The 19,618-nt window shown below is 42.1% G+C and overlaps 1 protein-coding gene and 1 pseudogene across 1 annotated transcript in view; both read right to left on the bottom strand.

Annotated features, from left to right (window-relative positions):
* ADAMTSL1 (ADAMTS like 1) overlaps nucleotides 1-19,618 on the bottom strand; it is a 611,419-nt gene that overhangs the window by 518,041 nt on the left and 73,760 nt on the right. The gene's annotated exons all lie outside the window — the stretch shown is intronic.
* On the bottom strand, nucleotides 14,490-15,827 carry LOC137156521 (uncharacterized; annotated as a pseudogene).

Below are 19,618 nucleotides of genomic sequence, written 5' to 3'. Positions count from 1 at the left end.
AGAAACCAAACCAGCTCACCTGTATATTAGTTTTTCGCAAAACGGGTATTAGTCCTATAAAAACGTATTTAATGTTTAAAGTACGAAATGCCTGTAAGTTGCTCCATGCATTAATTTCTCTTGTAATGTCTGTATTCCATGCTACAAGGTAAAATGTAAGTTTGTTTTACACTTGTAAAAATGCCTGTTCTGAATCAGTGAACTCAAACGGTAAGAGTGGCTCCCCTCGCTGATCCAGGAGGACTATCAAAAATTAAGTTGGCCATTTTAGGACAAAAGCTTTGTTGATTGCCCCATCCACCCATGGAGAAGTATGTGTGCAGAAGGCTGTATCCCATCAGTTTGATTGCTGGAAGGGAGAAATAAAAATAACGAATATGAAGATTTTTCACCTTGTTGCTGTTTGGCCTCTTACAAGGGCTGGAGTTAAGAAACAAAGCAGAGCGCCCCAGGATCGACCTAGGTGAAGCCCTAAAAAGACATTCAGTGCTGACAGGTTACGACATCTGTGTCACCTCTTGAACCACAGACAAACTCATTTGTGCACATATGCTTGCTTGAGCCAGTAAATAATTTTTCTTTTTCCTAGTTAATAAACCTTTAGTTAGTTTGTTACAGGATTGATGATGGGTGAAGTCTTTGGTATGAGGTCTAAAGGTACAAATCAATCTGGAGTAAACAACTGGTGTCTTGGGACTGGAAGCAACATGAATGTTTTGTGATTTTTGGTGTAAATGACCATCACTAAGTCCAATCTATCTTGCCACCCAAACAAGCTGGAGAATCCCAGGGGACTGACTGTGACTTCATGATAAGACTGCTATTGTTATGTAGGAGTTCACATTTGTTACTGGTTGGTTAAATCTAATTCTAGAACACACCATCAGTTTGGGGTGTCTGTCCTGCATCTGACAGTCTGCCCTGAGGTTGGCACTCTTGGTCGTGAGCCACTCCAGACACCGTGACACAGGAATGAGTCAACAGAAATAAGCTTGACTGAGGACTGGTTTTGCAATGTATCAATTTGACAAACAGAACATTATTGTATAAGCCAGATTTTCAGAAGCAACCAATAAGGGCTCTACCCAGATTTGGGGGCCCACTCTTGTACATCCGATTGCTCAACAACAGTTACCACATCAGAGTATCTGACTCACATGCTGTATCAAAGTCATTTGCTCTTCTGTGTCCTGGGTAATCCTACATGTTTTCAGATACTGTGGTGTGTGAACTGTGGGTAAAGGGCAACTTTTTTGTAGCAACCTTTGTAATGATATGAACGACTGCTAGTTTGAAAAATAACCTGCATGCTCGAGAGCAGTAGGCAGCCCCTGGGCAAATTGGAGGCAGGTGCAGGCTGCAGAATTACAAAGAAATTTGGATATGGATCTGAAGTCCCAAGATGTTCAGGTCAAGGGGCTTTGAACTGGCACATCTCTAATGTCAACAGAGTTGTCACTTTGTTGGAGTGACCTCTCAGCCTCCAAAGCAGATGGTAGAGGTAACTGCAAAATCAGAGAACATTCAGTAAGCAACAACCAGACTGTAGTGTTGAGTTCCCATACTGTTAACCTCTTGAACATACACTTTTTTTGCTATGTAAAATTTATATGCATTTATCAGCCAAGGAATGAAAAATATTCTAAAAAGGGGGGGGGAGGGGGGAGTATCACTTCAGTTTATCATTTTGAGCAAAGATAATTTTTCAGCCATCTTTATAGAGTTCAGCATTTTTTCTATACTTCATAAATTTGATTATGGACACAAATATAAATTTAAAAACGGATTACTCTTCCTATAGGATAGCAAACCACAGACTCTAGAGGATAAAATGGGATGATTCAATTAACTGGAATGAATTTACAGTCAAAGTTCAGAAGACAAAATGTGGTACCACCCAGGTCTTTTAAACATGTTATGATTACAGCACTGGACTCCCTTCTCTGTATTATTATAGAACCCAGAACACGTTCAATGCATTATAACAAATGAACCCATTCTTGTTAGAGGGTTTTCCAGTTCAAAGGATTGATCCATTCCTATACATTTTAGATTAGGAAATCATTAACTGGTTAGGCTGTAGAATCTTATTGCAGTGCTGGAGAGTTACGCATATACAATCAATCCCAGTACTTTGTGGAGCCCCTACTCCACAAATCAGTAGCAAAGCTGAAGGCTGGTCCTTCCCCTGGAGCCCTGATCTGCTAGGGGATGGGCAGAGAGGTAGAGCTGACCTCTTCACTTTCAAAAGAACCTGGTAAAGAACTGGTAAGAAATCCCACACGAATTCGCCTCCTGCCAGCTCTCCTCTGATTGGAGGATGGGCTTGCCAATGGAGAAAGGGGCTGCAGGAGAAAGCATGAGCTGCTGCTGGGACACAGCAAGTTGAGGGTCTAAGCTCTGGGTGGAGGGACATGCCCACAGAGCAGCCTGAACATGTGGCCACTGTGATCTGGCATCACATGCAAGAACAAGCCAGAGGCCGGAAGGAGAGTCCTTATCAGCAATTGAGGAACTGATTCTGGGCAGCACTGGGACTGTTGGCTTGCTGATCAAGGTGTTTGTTTCAAAGTGACAGACTGTTACTGATAAAGGGGTTGGAGTGATTTCTGGATGAATTCTTACTTTCCTCACGGCCGTAGGAGAATTTCCCATCCCAAGGCCAGGGTGGTAGTTCGGAACCAACTACCAGCAAGGGGAGTACCCCACCACGACATGAAGAGCAAAGTGTGCTTGTGGCCCAAGAGCCTCTTAGTCCCAACTGGCAAAGGGGTGCATAGGGGTTACAGGGAACTCCCGAATCTGGCAGGTACATTCTGTTCAAGGAACGTCATGCGCATGGGTACATGGGGTATATAATTTTTGGTGGTACTGGGAGCGGCTCCTGGCCAGGGCCCTGGGCTCACATCACGTAGGAAAGGCGCAGGGCTAGGAGGGAGGAGCAGCCGCCGTGCAGCGCTGCTTGGGGCTGGGAGTAACTCCTGGCCAGGGTGCTGGGCCTACATGCGAGAAGGGTAGGGGAAGAGGTGGGACTGGGAGGGGGGAGAGGACGCCACTCTACCGCACTGCTTGGGGGTGGGGCTGGTGCTGGAGCAACTCCTGGCCAGCCTCTGAGTGTGTCTGGGGGAGGGAGAACAGCCGGGCTGCCCTGGGGGCCACTGCACTATGCACCTGCATGACCGAATGTCACTGAAGGCTTCGCGGCCAGCCTCCCCAGCACAGATATATTGGTGGAGCTGGGCCCACCATCCTCAATATTGGTGGAGCCTGGGCATTGCGAGCCCATATAACTCGCCTCCTATGGTCATGTGAGGTCTCACATAAAAGCCAGTATCACACTGGTCATCAATAGCATTGCAAAACACACGTACGGACATTCTGCAAGGAGTTAGGTGTATACATTGAATATTATGTTCTTAAAGTCTGTTTAGGGACCGGTCATCAGGAAAGATGAACAACAGGTTTTTTGTCAGACAAGAAATGTTTATCTAGTTGGCTGTTTACATGTCTGAGCCAAATGCTAATGAAGGATTGTAAGAAACTTCAAAGACAGACAAGTAACAGGAAGTAGTATAAAGAGGGTTGTCTTTTATCCCCTCTCCCCAATCTTTAGGTGAACATCAAAGGTTTGCTCTAGTAATACTTGGGGGACAAAGACATCCTCGCATCCTTCACCTATGAAGGAAATGGCCAGGAAGTTTGCATTCCTCTTAGAATAGTTTCAACCAAGCATAGCTGAAAATGCTGGCGAGAACTTTGGATGAGAAGTTTCTTAGGCAGAAGGATAATTGTTAGTTAAGTTTAGTTTCTACAAAGGGTGTTATGATTTTGTTTTATATTGGAAACAAATGGTTACATATTCTTACTCTCACTTGAATCGCTGAATAAACGTATGTTTATAGTGAAAACAAGAATATCTAAGTGCTGGGGTGATCGTGAGTTGAATCTTACAATTTGGTGTGTACTGTTGGGAAGAGCAGGCCCGGTAATTCTCTGTGTGTCTAGTGGATAAGGGACTGGAGATTACAGGTTTTCACCAAGAACTTGGGGGTGTTGTGCATCTTTTACTAACCTGTACCGAGAGAGCAAGGCATGCAAAGTAGTGCTTGTGATGCTAGAGGCTGATCAGTTCAGGGAGCTGATCCACAGCAGGCACAGACAGATTGCCTCCTACTAAGGGCAAGTTGTGGTGAGATGCCTCACAATGCTGGATACCCTGAGGAGTGTCATAGTACCCCATTGGGAAGATAGATAAATTACAACAGCTTTAATATTTTGGGAGGTTAACCACTCCAGTAAATCATTTTTGCATGTAGTTGCTTTCCTAGTTGCTGAGAAGCACTTGGAGTTTTGAAAAGATATTTTCCCCTCAAGATACCAAGCCACTCTAAATATCTGACACCAATTTATAATTCACTCACAAAGCCAAGTGCAGAAGTTCATCGACAAAGCCATAGAATGTGGCCATCAACTAGTAGACCTTAAATATAGAATTTTTTTCAGCCAGAGGCTAAACCCCCTTCACGTTAGCCTCTCAACAGCAAACATACTCCACTATCCAGTTAAGGGGAGGAAATAACAAAAGAAAGCCATGTGACCAGTCATTAACACAAAAGAGCAGAAGGAGGCATCAAAGATATCCTGAGGACAAGAGTCTAATAGGAACAGATGAAGAATGACACTGTAAAGCTTTCAACTCCAGTAATTTTTAAGAATGCATGATGCATGTAAAGTTATGATTCCCCAAGAAAGAATTTTTCCAATAAAATGAGATGCATGTAGCAACATAACAGTATCATGAAACAAATCAGATTAGGTCACAGCCCAAAACCTTACCTGAGGTTTATTAAAACACCTGTATTCACAAGGGCCCTCTAAAATCAGTGGACACTGTTTAAGTTAGGATATGATGGGCAGGAGTTATCTACAATGAAATGAGAATCCAGAGAGCTCCCTCAGAATAATAAGAGCATGGCAATCCGTTCACTATCCCCCCATTCCTCTTTGCTTTCCAGAAATGTTTAGTGTCCATCTACACATCCCCCAAAGCAACAAGATCAATATGGCAAATTTACTGCTTGACCAAAGTATGCTGGGTATTTTCAGAGTAATTTTCCAGATGGAGTCAGAGAAAGCGGCGCTTGTATGTAGTATCCATCTCCCTTTACCTTTAAAAAAGTCATTTAAAAACCCCAAGAGATACAGTAACAGAGGAGAGGTAAATGGGAATAGCTTGGTTCTCCTTTCACAACCTGGATAGAAATTAGAGTGGAGCCTGGCTCTTACACAGAACACTCACTTAACAGGAGAGGTTTACAACAGCCAAACAATCTGTCTAACAGCGAAAGGCATGTTGTAAAAGAAGAGGTTGTGTTATGTGACAGCCAAGCTACTCAGCAGAATAGCTTTGAAACAAGGGCACATGCTGGAAAGGATCCCAAAGTATCTTTTCCCCCTATCAGTTTAAACTCAATATACTTTTCAAAACTCTTAGATACTCTAGTAGGGGCATTTTCCAAGATAAATTTTATTTCGTACATATATATAAAAAGGAGGAGGAAACAAATTAATCCCTGTCTCTGCGGCTTTTTAAGAACAGGTTAGTCAAATACTGGTCAGGTATGGTCTAGGTTTACTTGGTCCTGCTTCAGCATGGGGTGGGGAGAGGGGGAAGTACTGGACTAAATGACCTCTTGAGGTCTCTTCCAGCCCTACATTTCTAGGACTCTCTAATGTAATGGAGTACACAGTACTGAACCAATTCACTATTCTTGACATGGGATGGGATACAAAACGAAGTGCCCTCCAGATGGAGTGACCAAGGAAGAGCTTATGGAAAATTACATGGCTCCCAAGGCAAAAGTTAGCCAATTACAGTACACAGTGTGAGAGTGAGATGCACGAAGATGAAATTAAATAATCATTTTGTTGCAGTAGCACTCAGAACCCTCAAACACCAAGTAGGAACTAAGTGTGACAGACAAGGAGTGTCAGAGGAAACAGAAGCAACAAGAGATAAAATGAGACTTGCTCAAGGTTACACAGCAGATCAGTGACAGAGTCAGGAATAGAACCCAGATCTCCAGCCTCCTAATCCAGGGACAGGCTCCTGGACCCCACTGCTTCCCCCAAAGGATAAGCCAAAGTACCCTGTTGGAAAAGAGTAAGTAACTAGACTTATCAATAATGAACCTTGGCTTTTGTTGTTGTAACAATTTCAATGTGTCAATATTATACAGTGTAACCAGGTCATTTGGCCCATGCAGGGCCCAATCCTGCAACAGCTATGGCTAAGAATAGTATTTACTACTGCAAACTGTAGCACTAATATGATCATAGTTACTGTGAAGGATTTGGAGCTGCATGGTAATAATTTTTACATACTGTATGTGACCTGATTCTTGGACTGTCTACTGTACGCCTAAACTGAGTTAATTTAAACAGCAGCACAGAGTCAGGAAATGCCCTGAAAAAAGTGGGAAAGGGGGTGGTGGAACAAGGCAGATTCTTCTCCCCAAACATTTGAAACACTGTAAGAGCCAGTCACTTTGACTTGGAGCTCACCAAGACTAGCAGAGCTAAAAAACCTGGCAAGGGAGGAGCAAAGCTTTGACTAGATTTATAAAGGACACACTTTTTCTGAGTGGAGGAATTTGTTGCAGAGACTGCTGAGGAACAGACTGACACCCAGACTCCCAGCAGTTAGGGTCTCGGATAAGACAGACCTGCCTAGGACTTTAGGTAAGGCAGTCAGACATGTAGTCCTTTTGGGGTGTTTAAAATCCTTTCTCCTTTAATATTAGGAACAAAGTGCAAGATTAAACAATACTTTTGGTTTAAGAAGCCTCTTTGTGGCCACTGTACTTGCCAAAAGGAAAGAAACACATACCCAAACCCAAATGGACTGTTGGGGTGAGCACAGTTGACCTGCAGGGTACTGGAGCCTGGTATCTGGTCTAAGAGTGGGAGAATCATAGGATTCATCCCAGAAAGGTAAAAACATAATGCCTTATTCCTGAGCAAGATGCTGCAAAGAGTCAGAAGTGCAGCTAACCCATAACCATGACAATAAGCACTACACCTAAAACTGGCAAATTGATAGGTCTCAAAATGCAATTGTAAACAGGGACTCATCACTGAGCAGTGTGTTTGCAGTGGGGCCTACATTATTTTACGTTTTTAATCAATGACCTAGAAAAAAACATAACATCATGATTAATAAAGTTAGCAGATGACAAAAATTGGGGGAGTAGCAAATAACAAAAAGGGCAGGTCACTGACGCAGAGTGATTTTGATCGGTTGGTAAACTGGGCGCAAGCAAACAATATGCATTTTAATACGGCTAAATGTAAATGTATACATCTAGGAACACAGAATGTAGGATACACTTACATGATGGGGGACTCTACCCTGGGAAGCAGTGACTGATAAAGATTTGGGGATCATGGTGGATAATCAGCTGAACATGAAAACTCTGTACAGCTATGACCAAAAGAGCTAACGCAATACTTGGATGTAGAAACAGGGGAATCTCGCATATGAGTAGAGAGGTTATTTTAGCCCTGTATTTGGCACTGGTGCAGCTGCTGCTGGAATAGCATGTCCAGTTCTGGTGTCCACAATTCAAGACAGATGTTGATAAATTGGACAGAGTTCAGGGAAGAGCCGCAGGAATGACTAGAGTATTAGAAAACATGCTTTACAGTGATAAGCTAAATAGACTGAGCTCCTTGAGCGTAACTATGAGAAGGCTAAGGGGTGACTTGATTATGGTCTGTAAGTACTTACATGGGGAACAAATATTTGATAATGGGTTCTTGATCTAGCAGACAAAGAGCTAACACAATCCAATGGGTGGAAGTGGAAGCTAGACAATTTCAGACTGGAAATAGGGTGTAAATTTTTAACGGTGAGAGTAATTAACCACTGGAACAATTTACCAAGGGTCCTGGTTGATTCTCTATCATTGACAATTTTTAAATCAATACTGGATGTTTTTCTAAAAGATATGTTCTAAGAATTGTTTTGGGGAAGTTCTATGTCCTGTATTATACAAAAGAGGTCAGACTAGATGATCACTAGGGTTTCATGTGACCTTGGAATCTATGAAAACCTGTTTGTATTGGCAAAAATTAGGCCCTGGGTTATTTGGTGATATCAGATTACATTATGGACTACACGTCATTTTCTCTCTATTAATCAGTTAATAACATTCTTCCCTGCTCCTCGAAAAGTGTGCTGACCATCTGACAGCCAACATACGCCAAGAGAAAAAAATCACCTTCTAAAGCCAAAATGAATCCACAGCAATGATCATCTCTTTTTAAGGCTGTAGTATTTAGACCTGTTTAATGCTCTAAAGACTTGCAGCCAAGTCCTCAGTGGTATGAATCATTTCTTCATTGTGGATCTGGCCCATTATTTGCTAATGTAATCACACACACACACACACACACACACACACACACAGTCTCACATTCTCACTCTCACACACAAAACTGTCACACAGAAGAGAAGGGGTGTTATTTAATTTTGAAAATAGACTATGGAAAAGTGGTATTCACACTCAACTGATCTGCTCCCTCTCTATTCAATGTTGCATATTTTGACTTAACTGACAAATGTAAGCATCTACTACTTTCTTCTCCCCCTTAGCCATGTACAGTCAGCACAGGCAGGACTGAATACATTCTATTTCTTTTTGTGCATCATTAAGAAAGTTCCTATCCCAAGACCAAGCATCCCTGCTCATAACAACAAGGTTGCACAGGTATAAGAGCTCTTATCTCTGATCAGGAAATGAAAACCCTAGCTTGATTGTTGGACACTAGGTTGAATTTGCAGGACTGGCAATTACAAATGCCAGTTTTTCAACTTGTAAAATTGGTTACATTGCATGTGGATGCTATGGAGACACTCCCAACAAGGCATTTTGTGATGCCATTTTTCAGAGTAGGACAGCACTTACAGTTGAAGTTACTTATAATATCTAAATCATAAGGACATCTGCCATCCTTGACCGTCTACATTTTTAAATGTGATAAGGTGACAGCCTCAGGGCCAGATCCTGGGCTAGACTAAACTAGCAATATAGCTATGCTGATTTACACCAGCTGAAGATCTGGCCTGCAACTGTGTTATGTTTGTTTAGAGCACTTGTTTCTGCTGTTCACCTAAATGACAATTGCTTAACTATCCATCACAGTTAGCAATTTTAACATGATTATGTTAAAACATCAATCATATTCAATACCACGTCTGGGGATCACATAATGCAGAGTCAGGAGAGAAGCTCCCACATGCCCCATCCATGTACATAGGGTGAATGGTTGGAAGCCTATGTAACCCTAGTAGATTCTAGGATGCCAGTGTGTCAGGTCAGTCCAAACTGCCCACGAATTTCTGAGGAGTCATCCCATCTCTTCCTGTAACAGTAGAAGACACACACGGTCTTCTTTAAATTACAGTGAATAAGCATGCAAATGAATAAAGATGTCAGCATCAAGACAGCAACGTAAGTAGGCTCATTTGTCATGTCTTGATTCAGTCGACATGGCACAGGCTTCTGTTCAGAGTGTAATAGATACTATAGTGGCATTCAGGACAGGAACATAAAGGATAGGCAGAGATTTAACATATCAAGAGACTGAGACCACAGATTTTTCTATCTAGCGGTATAATTTTACTATTATTTTGTTTTGTCACAAATGCACAAGACATTTTCAAGCTTTGCAAACACTGATATAATAGGATCAATCCACCGAACACCTACTGTATGGGTCAGTTGAAAGTTGCATGCAGCCTGCAAACCAAATCCTTTCAGGTAGATTTATGCTGCATTTAATCATATTTGACAGATACAAAAATGCAGGAATAAAGTTTGTTTGAAGTTTTCAGTAATACCTTCAATGAGCAGTAACAGGCTAGGATTAAATTGAAGGGAGATACTTAGAAATATAATCCTCAGCGTAAAAGATAAAATGAAGAGATGCAAACACAAAGATTCACTGCTGCAATTATTCTTTCAATAAAGTTTTGATTCTGTGACAGGCAAACAATCCAGAAGGCTAAAAGGCAGGCACCCCCATTGAATTTCAGAACAACACAGACTTTCAGTTTGGAAGCTCACATGGGACTGGCAGACTAATTTGTTAGAAATTTAAGACTGACAGTTACATCTGTAGTTTCTTTTGCTGGAATTATTCATGTAAAAGATTTATGGGATACAAACCCTTCTTTGGCTGATTCCTAAAAGAAAACACCATATACACAATAGATATGTAGGCAAGACTTTTCTCAGATTTTCTGTATATGTCTACACACGGATGTATACAAATAGGAATTTTTTCTTCAAAAGTTAGACAATGAGACAGATTTTCTGGGTGAAAAGGTACAATACTTAGTCTTTGGGGTGATTATGCTAATAGTTCTCTTTCTGAAGGACCCCAAGGAATTATTCAAACTATGTACTGTTTGTGCCATAATACATACACTCTAGAATACACACACACACACACACACACACACACACACACACACACACTTCAATATGGCTGAGTTAGAACCTTCATTTCTGCATTTTCTAATTTTAGCTGCAACTTTAGAGTTGATTCAAACCTTCTAGCCTGAAATTTCCTTTTAAAAAAATAAAAAAATAGAGAATGGAAGGAGAAATTGCTTATGCTTAACAATATTCACACTTGCATGGTCCAAAATAAACTTTGAAGCTCACACCTCACTGATGGGAATGAAATTCCCATCTTTGCTGCCACTACTTCTGAGTGGCGTTGGGTGGGGTTTGGAAACTAATTTCACAAAAGATGAGTTAATAAGGGAGCAGCACTTCAATGAGGCCAGGATTTCACCCTAAGTCACAGTTAATGACAGACAGTAAGACTTCTCTCCACTATCCAGATATGCATCTGGAGTAATTCCACATCTCCAAAGAAGTTTTGGAGTCATTCAAAAACAAACAAACAAACAAACAAAACGTATCCCACTATAGATGGCAATATAACCTGATCAAAGCTATTTTCATGAAAATTAAGAATGTTCTGAATATTGCAGAAAGAGATACTAATATCAAAGGGTCCCACAGTTTTTCCTACACCCATTATTATCTTCTTTTCCAGATTGAGGAGTCTGTTGTTTGTTTAAATGAGACATTTAAAATCTCCCCATGTAAAATTTCCCAGCAACAAACAGTCTGTTGGGCGAGCTGCCTGGTCAGGCAGGGAGAATGTACTGTCCTGTCATAAAGAGGACATGACTTCATTGGAAAAAGAAGCATCTCAACAAACAGAATTTTCCTGAAACCTTTTCCAGCATTAAATTTAGTAAACCATAAGGTCTAAAATCAGATTTATCCAGCAAATAACCATACAGTAATTGGGTAGTATCTCATTAAATAGTTTGTGAGCCATCTAGCTCGCTCTGGTCTAAGTTTTAGAACTTGCCAGAAAACAACCAGAGCATCAGTTTTTATATGTAACTAGGTCCTGTATGGCTGCATATGTTTAGTAAACACTTATATGGGACCCAAGTATGCCGTTGTGTTTCTTCATATTGCTTTTATTGTGTGAAGAGCAATAGACAACACTCAGGAAAACATATCGGTCTTTAATTCAATGAGAACTCTACAAGATACATCTTGAAATGCAGAACTGATGATTAGACCAAACTCAGGAAGTAAGCAGAACAAGCCACCTCTCATTCTACAATATCATTCATTATCTATATTGCAATAGCATCTAGAGGCCCTAGAGCCCCATTGCATTAGGAATAGTACAAATAGAGTGAAAAGAAGGTCTGAAGATCTTACAATAGAGTCTGTTGCTCCAAGCTCTCATCATTAATAGAAAAATAACCAAATTTCATAAAGAAGGAAATTCAAAGTTAAGGTTCACTTAAAAATAACAAAACTAAAAACTGGAAACATTCAGATATAAGAATGTCACCTACTGAAGCCACAAAACCACTTCCTGAAAAACTGTGGATTCCCCTATGAGGTCTCTCCTTTATGTATTTACCATCACCAATTTATCTTCACTGTAGACATTTCACGCAATCCTTGTACAAGTTGGGTTGGAGGCAAATTCAGGTAAATATAGCGGTAAGGGATTTCAGTTCTTCTAAGCCTGGTCTACACTGGCAACAGAGATCAATGTAACATCGCTTACATCGAACGCCTAAAGTATGCATCTACACTGGTACGTTAGTTCCGTTGATTCAAAGCACAGTAAACGTCGACCTAATAAAACCACCTCTGCAAGTGGCGTAGTGCATTATTCGAATTTCATGGGTTGAATTTGCATCAGTGTAGGCAGAGCATAATGTAAGTTGACGTTACTGGCCTCTGGGAGCTATCCCATAATGCCTCGTTGTGATCACTCCGGACATTCGCACTCTGCTGTTACGTAGCCACGCAAACAGGAAATAGCTCCTCCCCTCGAGCCCAGAAAATTTAGCATTTTCATTTCCTGTGTAGCCAGCGTGGAGAGAGCTTTGTAGCTGAACTCATCATGGAGACTGCACAGCCCAAACATGCTCCAGCATGGAGTCAACCAGAGATCTTGGATCTCATCGGACTTTGGGGTGAAGAGTCTGTTCTGGCTCAGCTCAGAGCCAACAAAAGAAATTTGGACATATACTGGAAGATCTTAGGGCATGTTGGAGAAGGGGTACAACAGGGACGCGCAGCAGTGCCACGTGAAGATCAAAGAGCTATGTCAGGTATATCAGAAAACTAGGGAAGCTAACAGCCATTCTGGCTCCTCACCCAAAACATGCCGCTTTTACGAGGAGCTTGCATGCAATTCTCAGCAGCAACCCCACCACTGTGCCACCACGCAGCATCGATACCTCTGCTGAATCCCAGTCCAGGAAGAATGATAAGGACTCTGTGGACGAGGAGGATGATGATGAGGAGAGCAGGATGCACGAGAGCAGGGTATCCATTCTCCCAGGACGTTTTTCTGATCCCAGAGCAGTCCAGCAACATAAAGGACAGCAGTAATGACTGTGATCCCGGGGAAGGCACATCTGGTGAGTGTGTGTTTTTCTTTTTAGCGGTTATGTCCCTGATCCAACTTCTAAAATGGCCTTTTTATTTGGAGGGGAGAATATTTCTGGGTAGTAAACTTCACTGGAGGGTTACCCCAGAACAAATTATTTATGTGCAGAGGTATGCTCCAAGAATCATCCATTGATATCTCCAGGAAACTCTCATGCAGGTAATCTGTTACCCTTTGCACAAGATTTCTGAGGAGGGCATTCTTGTTTCTTCAACCACAGTAGGATACCTTTCCATGCCACGCTGCTAATAAATGAGCCAGAATCACAGCGGAACACAGCATAGCAGCGTAAGGGCCAGGCCTGTACCCCAATGCTTGCAGCAACTCTTCCATTTCCTCCTGCATTACCCTCAGGAGACTGATATCACTCATGGTCACCTAGAGAAGACAGTGCACATTTAGAGTACCTAAGCTATCCAGTTGATACCCTTTAATCCGCTAGTCCTCTTTCTATGGCCATAGTGGGTCACTACAATAGTTGGCCTCTAGTTTCTGATGCTACAATTCACCCGCGGTGTCCTCTGATCAGCTCTGCCCACCTCCTCCCAAAACGTTTCTCTGCATGTAACTGGGGAGCCCAGTGACCCCTCTCAAATAAATTTTGGACTGTGGTTTTCACCGCTAATTAAGCCTCTCTATATAACAGATGAAAGGGCCCCTGGCTTACCATCTCTGTAATGGCAGTCCAACCCGACCCTTCTGAGATGTACAGAATGGAATGCGAGTCTGGTTTAGCCTTGTGCACATGAAGGAGAGTACTTTTTACATTGTAACAGTTGCTTCAGTTCTTTGGGTCTGATAACAATGGCAACGTTGTGCTTTTATTGTCTTGCTGTGGACACCTTGGCCTTGGCCCCCCACCCCCAGCAGAACTGCTGCAGAAAGACTTTCCCAGATCAGAAGGGGGGGGGGGAAATCACGTGACGACATGTTCAGCAAGCTTATGAACACCTCCACGGCCGCTGAGACAGAACTCAGAGCATGAAGGATGTCCTTGTCCCAGAAACTGGACATGGAGCACAGAAGATCTGCACAGGAGTAGGAGCGCAGTACACAGCAGGAGATGTTGCGTATAATGGGGGATCAGTCGGACATGCTCAGGCGTCTTGTGGAGCTGCAGGAAGACCGGCGGCAGGACAGAATCCCTCTGAAGCCCCTCCAGAATGCTCCTCTGCTTAATGCTTTCTTGCCCACCCCCACCCCCAAGTGGTCTAGGAGGAAATTGGGCAGGCTGCAGTACGTGGTGCACTCCACCCCAGTTGAGGCAAGCAGAAGGACATGGTGGCCCTGTTAAGAACTGCAAGGAACAACACTTGCTTACAGAGTCACTTTACACTGTGAATTTACCCTCGTTCTCCCCCACTCTCAGCAATGTTCATTAATAAAACTTTGTAGTGTTAAAAAACATGTCTCTATTAGTTCATAGCTTGGGTCGGGAGAGAAGTGGAGGGTGCTGATATTGATGGTGGGGGGGATGGGAAAGAAAGGCATAAAACATACAGACATTACTGCGGGTCATTGCAGAACCTGTTTCTCAATGCTTGGCAAAGCACTCCATGGTTGGCTCTGAGCATAGAGTTGGCATCTAGCTGCTCAAAATTTGCAGCCAGCCTTCCAGCCTCCACAGCCCAACTCTGGGGTAACTTTTCCCCCTTTGTGCTTCACACACATTATGAAGAACACAGCACGCAGATATAACTGATGGGATGTTTTTTTCACTGATGTTTGGCCTAGTAAGGAGACACCTCCATCTGGCCTTTAACTGGCCAAATGCACATTCCACCACCATGCTACAAGTGCTGAGCCTGTTATTAAAACACTCCTCGCTGTTGAGGTGCCCGGTGTAGGGCTTCATTAGCCCAGGGAACAAGGGGTAGGCAGGATCCCCCAGGATCACTATTGGCATTTCCACATCCTCAGTGTTTATTTTTCATTCTAGGAAGAAAGTTCCTGCCTGCATCTTCTTGAACAGAACCGAGCTCCTAAATATGCACGCATCTGCACCTTTCCAGACAACCCCACATAGATGTCGGTGAAACGACCCCTGCGATCCACAAGGGCCTGCAACACCACTGAAAAGTACCCCTTGCGGTTTATGTACTCTGTTGCAAGGTGGTCAGGTGCTAAGATAGGGATGTGTGTGCCATCAATAGCTCCCCCCCAGTTTGGGAACCCCATCGCGGCAAACCTGTTCAGTATGTCCTGCACGTTTCCCAAAGTCACTACCCTTCGTAGAAGAAGGGTATTGATGGCCCTGCACACTTGCATCACAGCAGCTCTCAATGTAGATTTACCAACTCCGAATCGATACCCAACTGACCGGTAGCAGTCTGGGGTTGCCAGCTTCCACAGAGCGATGGCCACTCGCTTCTCCACCATCAGAGCTGGTCTCAAGCAAGTATTCATGTGCTAGAGGGCTGGGGACAACTCCGCGCAAAGATCAAAGAAAGTGGTCTTTCACATACAAAAGTTGGGCAGCCACTGGTCAACATGCCACAGCTTCATAACAATTCGACCCCACCAGTCTGTGCTGTTTCCTGGGACCAGAACCGGCGCTCCACCAACTGAAGATGATGCATGACAGCCTGCAGCAATCTGGAATTGTTCCGCTCTATGGCTTGTAGCAGGGCAGCCTCGGTGACATCGTTGTTTTCTGTGCTTCGGCTCTTCTCTCGCCTTTGAAAGTACTTCAGGATAAGCCGCGATGTATTTGTGATGCTCACAATGATAGTGCAGAGCTGAGTGGGCTCCATGTCTCTGCAGCAATGGCGAGCGCACAGCATGCAAAAACCCGTTTCCTGTTTGTTTCGGGCAGGAAGGGAGTTGGAAGGAGTGTTGCATAATGGGATGACGACAATCTTCCCAACAGCCTCCAGCACTAGTTGCACTGTAGGATAGCTACAGCACTGCTTTGAATGTCGACCCAAGGTCGGCGAGTGGGGATGCAAGAGCCCCGCGCAAGGAGCATGGTATGATCACGCTCCTGCAACTTCTAAAAATCGGCAGGTGAAAGTCGATTTGAAGTAAATCGATTTCACTCTGCAATGTAGACATACCCTAAGAAACATGAGGTTGGATTATCCAGGCAGGAAAATAGTAGCAATATCCACACACACAAGCATTTATGGTAATCTGATGTGTTACTACTAATCTAGGATTAGGAGTTTGTTGATTTTATTCCAATTCACATTAATATTTCAGACTGGACATTTTGATTCTACAAGTAGTAATAAATGAGAGATTGCTATTCTATAGCATCTACAATAATATTGTATCAACATCTTCCAATATATCTGGATCACTCCTTCCCAAGGAACAAATAGGAGAAAGTTACTATTAATCTACAAAACAAGGGTCTTTTGGCAGTGTTAGACATGACCATGAACCGTTCTTGTAGAAAAATGTTAGATTATAGATAGATTCTGATGCAATGTACATAAATTGTGTTTACTGTATATTTTTACATCTTAGCAAACTTGCTTTTGTTAAGACTAAACTGCAAAGTTTGGTTTTTGCTTTTTACAAGTATTTGTAAATTTCCCTACACAAAGAGATACAAGTGGCTGTTTTCTGAACATTTGAACTAAGTCAGTTTGAACAGAGTTTTGACCCATCAATAGAAGGCAGTCACCTTTTTTTTAAAAAATGGCTGTTTTTTTTTTGTTTTTTTTAATACTTGAACAGCTACATTTTAAATGCCACACTTGCCATGGATTTATCCTTCACTCCAGGACATGTGCTTTTAACAAATCAGAGGAAATCTGACTAAAAAAATCAAAATTTATGAGGGATTTAAGATGACGTATGGTTGTATGCACTATTTCACAGCTTTCATTGTTTAACTTTATTTGTGAACTATATATGCATTTAGCCTCTATATGTAGAGAAAAGACAGATTAAATGCAGATCACTTAAACACTCACTTTCACATATTTTTTTCCTCCTGTGTACATGATATAGATGACTGCCCACAAAAAATTCACTTTTATTCAGCATGGGGACTCTTTTGAGAGAACTGTATTATATTTTATATGCAGTTTAAACATCAGTTCATGCATTTTGCTCCCAAGATGACATGTAAAATAACTTTTTGAAATCAGAAGTTTCTCTCCTCTCATGGAATACAGATTTGAACTTTAGCATTACATAGTAAAGGAAGTTCCTTAATCAAAGGAATGAACCAATGTAATATATATCTTAAAAGAACTAAAGCTGTTGAGCGAGCATGCAGTCTTGTCTTTTTATTTGTTTTGGAGAGGAATAAACCATCATAGAGCAACCAAATACAGATCTCAACAGTGAGACTTTACTTTGCCAACAAATATTCCTCTAGGCTCACTAGAAAATGCATGGCCCCTGAGCCCTAATTCCAGTGATTTTTCTATACTAGAGATAGCTAAATACAGCATTTCCCAAAACAAGACGGTTACAAGTTCGCTACATTGTGTACTTTTTGTTGAAACAAACCTGATGCCATTCTAAATTAAAATAAAAATATTCCTCTGTCCACTTGGCGTTGGTTATATTTGGATTTACTCTGAATTCAAAGTTTTGTTTCTTTGAAAAAAACCCTCTATAGCTTTTGAAGAAAAGTCAACATACCAACATACACACATAAGGAATGTAAATTAAGTGTCCAATCCTGCTAACACATACTCAACTGGAACTCCTGCATAAGGTTAGGATGACTCACTGAAGAGCAAGAGACCAGGTTTGTTTGTTTGTTTTGTGTGAAACAAATGAAATTTTACAATTTCTCCATTTTGCCTGTTTTACTTCTTTGAATTTCACCAGCCTGAATTTGCACTTATTTTGTCCAACAGATTTTTTGTAGAGGCCACCAACAACGACAGCTATAGTTTATTATATCAAGTCCCTTTAGGTCTATTTCCCAGTTGGTGAAACAGAAGCTGTTTTGTCCAAGCTCACAAAGCAAGCCAGTGTCAGGACAAATATTAGAACCCAGGTTTTTGGCTGGTCAATCCAGTTCACAGAGCTCCGAAGGCAAGGCACTTAACTGTTTCCCCCCTCCATTCCCTTGTTATGCAGTGTCTTGAAATGTCCAGAGGAACATCCCCCGTGACATCCACCACACACCCTACTCTATCCCAGTCATACTTCCCACTCAAGAGAGTTTGGAAGAGAGGAAACAGAAAGTCAGTCCGTTTCCTCTGGACTTTTGGGTAGCATATGAGAAGCCCTGGAAGGGCTCGTCTTTCCTCTGAAACAGAAGGAATGTTGGATAATGCAGGATCCCTCTCCTCCTTTCTCCCTTTTGCCTGGAAGGCCATCTTGTATGGAAAGGAGGCAGACAGAAAATGAATTGCCGAAGAAGGTAGCCCCCATTAGGAGCTAGTGTTGCTTCACCCATTGGTGAGAAGGCTTAGGACCAAGAACTCTACCACCGGGCACCAGTTCCTCCTACATTCCCCATTTCAGATAGCACATTTCACCGGCAGTTGAATAGGAATATATAAGGGGAGCTGATCAACCTCAAATGACTCCTTCCTCTACTTTTTGCAGAGAAAGGGATGCCGCACATTACGCCTTCACTTTAGCCCCTACAGGTGGCACAAATGGCAACCTTAACTATAATTAGCGCTGAACACTTTCCCTTATAAGATCCTGTTTTCAATTGCTTCTAACTTCGGCAAAATTCAACCATTCAGGCTGAAATTGTCCATGCCAAGTGTCTCTTCAGGAAGTTTCACACAAAACAGTTGAGCTTTCTCTCTTAGAATAAGGTTAGGGAAAACACATTGGGGAAAAATACATTGTTTTGCCCATGTTAAAAAATTCTTGCAACTATTCAACTGAGAAACTCTAGTACCTCCATGCTTTGGAGCAGGGACTTGAAATTTGGACAACAGGAGGTGGCATTAGGAAGGTGTGAGGGGGGAGTGGGAAGAGATGTGCTTTTTAGCCACACCTATGAAAATCCACACAAATTTGCACAAGTTATAAGCCTCTGGAGACAAAATTACAGTTTGCACATGCTCAGTAGCACCTGTTAAATTCTCAGAAAATTCCACTTGCACTGGAATGCTCTATCCTGAGGCTGTAGGGGATAAGCAAGACTTCTCTGGTAATTGTTCCACCAAGGAGCTAGGAACTCCTGTGGCACCAGGCACATGAATTAAGAGTACTGAATGAGGCAGGGATCTTATGGAAAAAGCAGTATACGATCATGTAATTATAGACTAACATAAATGCACAAATATACAAGGACCAAATTAAGATAGCACAGACAACCTTAATTCTGTATTTCCTAACTTTCAAGAAACCTTCCAACATAAAGTTGGAAACCTTAATGTTCTTTTAATGAAGTTATTTTGGTTGTAATATCAATGAAGAACAGTAGCACAAATCAAATGAGTTCACTCTCAAAAAATCAACCTATTATCCCAAAACGATATAATAAAAAGAGTCACTTGGGGTAGAGCTACTCCACCATATTCAAATTAGAGAAAGTATCCAGCTTTGACACAGCTGCCATTTTTTACTACGTAACACTGGATCAGAGAAGAAAAACATTCACCCCCAA

The sequence above is a fragment of the Emydura macquarii genome, unplaced genomic scaffold (assembly GCF_026122565.2).
Source record: "Emydura macquarii macquarii isolate MOO-44397 ecotype Brisbane River unplaced genomic scaffold, CSIRO-AGI_Emac_v2 contig_1451, whole genome shotgun sequence".
NCBI lineage: Eukaryota > Metazoa > Chordata > Testudines > Chelidae > Emydura > Emydura macquarii.
The sequence above is the reverse complement of the archived record's forward strand: the minus strand, read 5'-3'. Positions and strand labels throughout refer to the sequence as shown.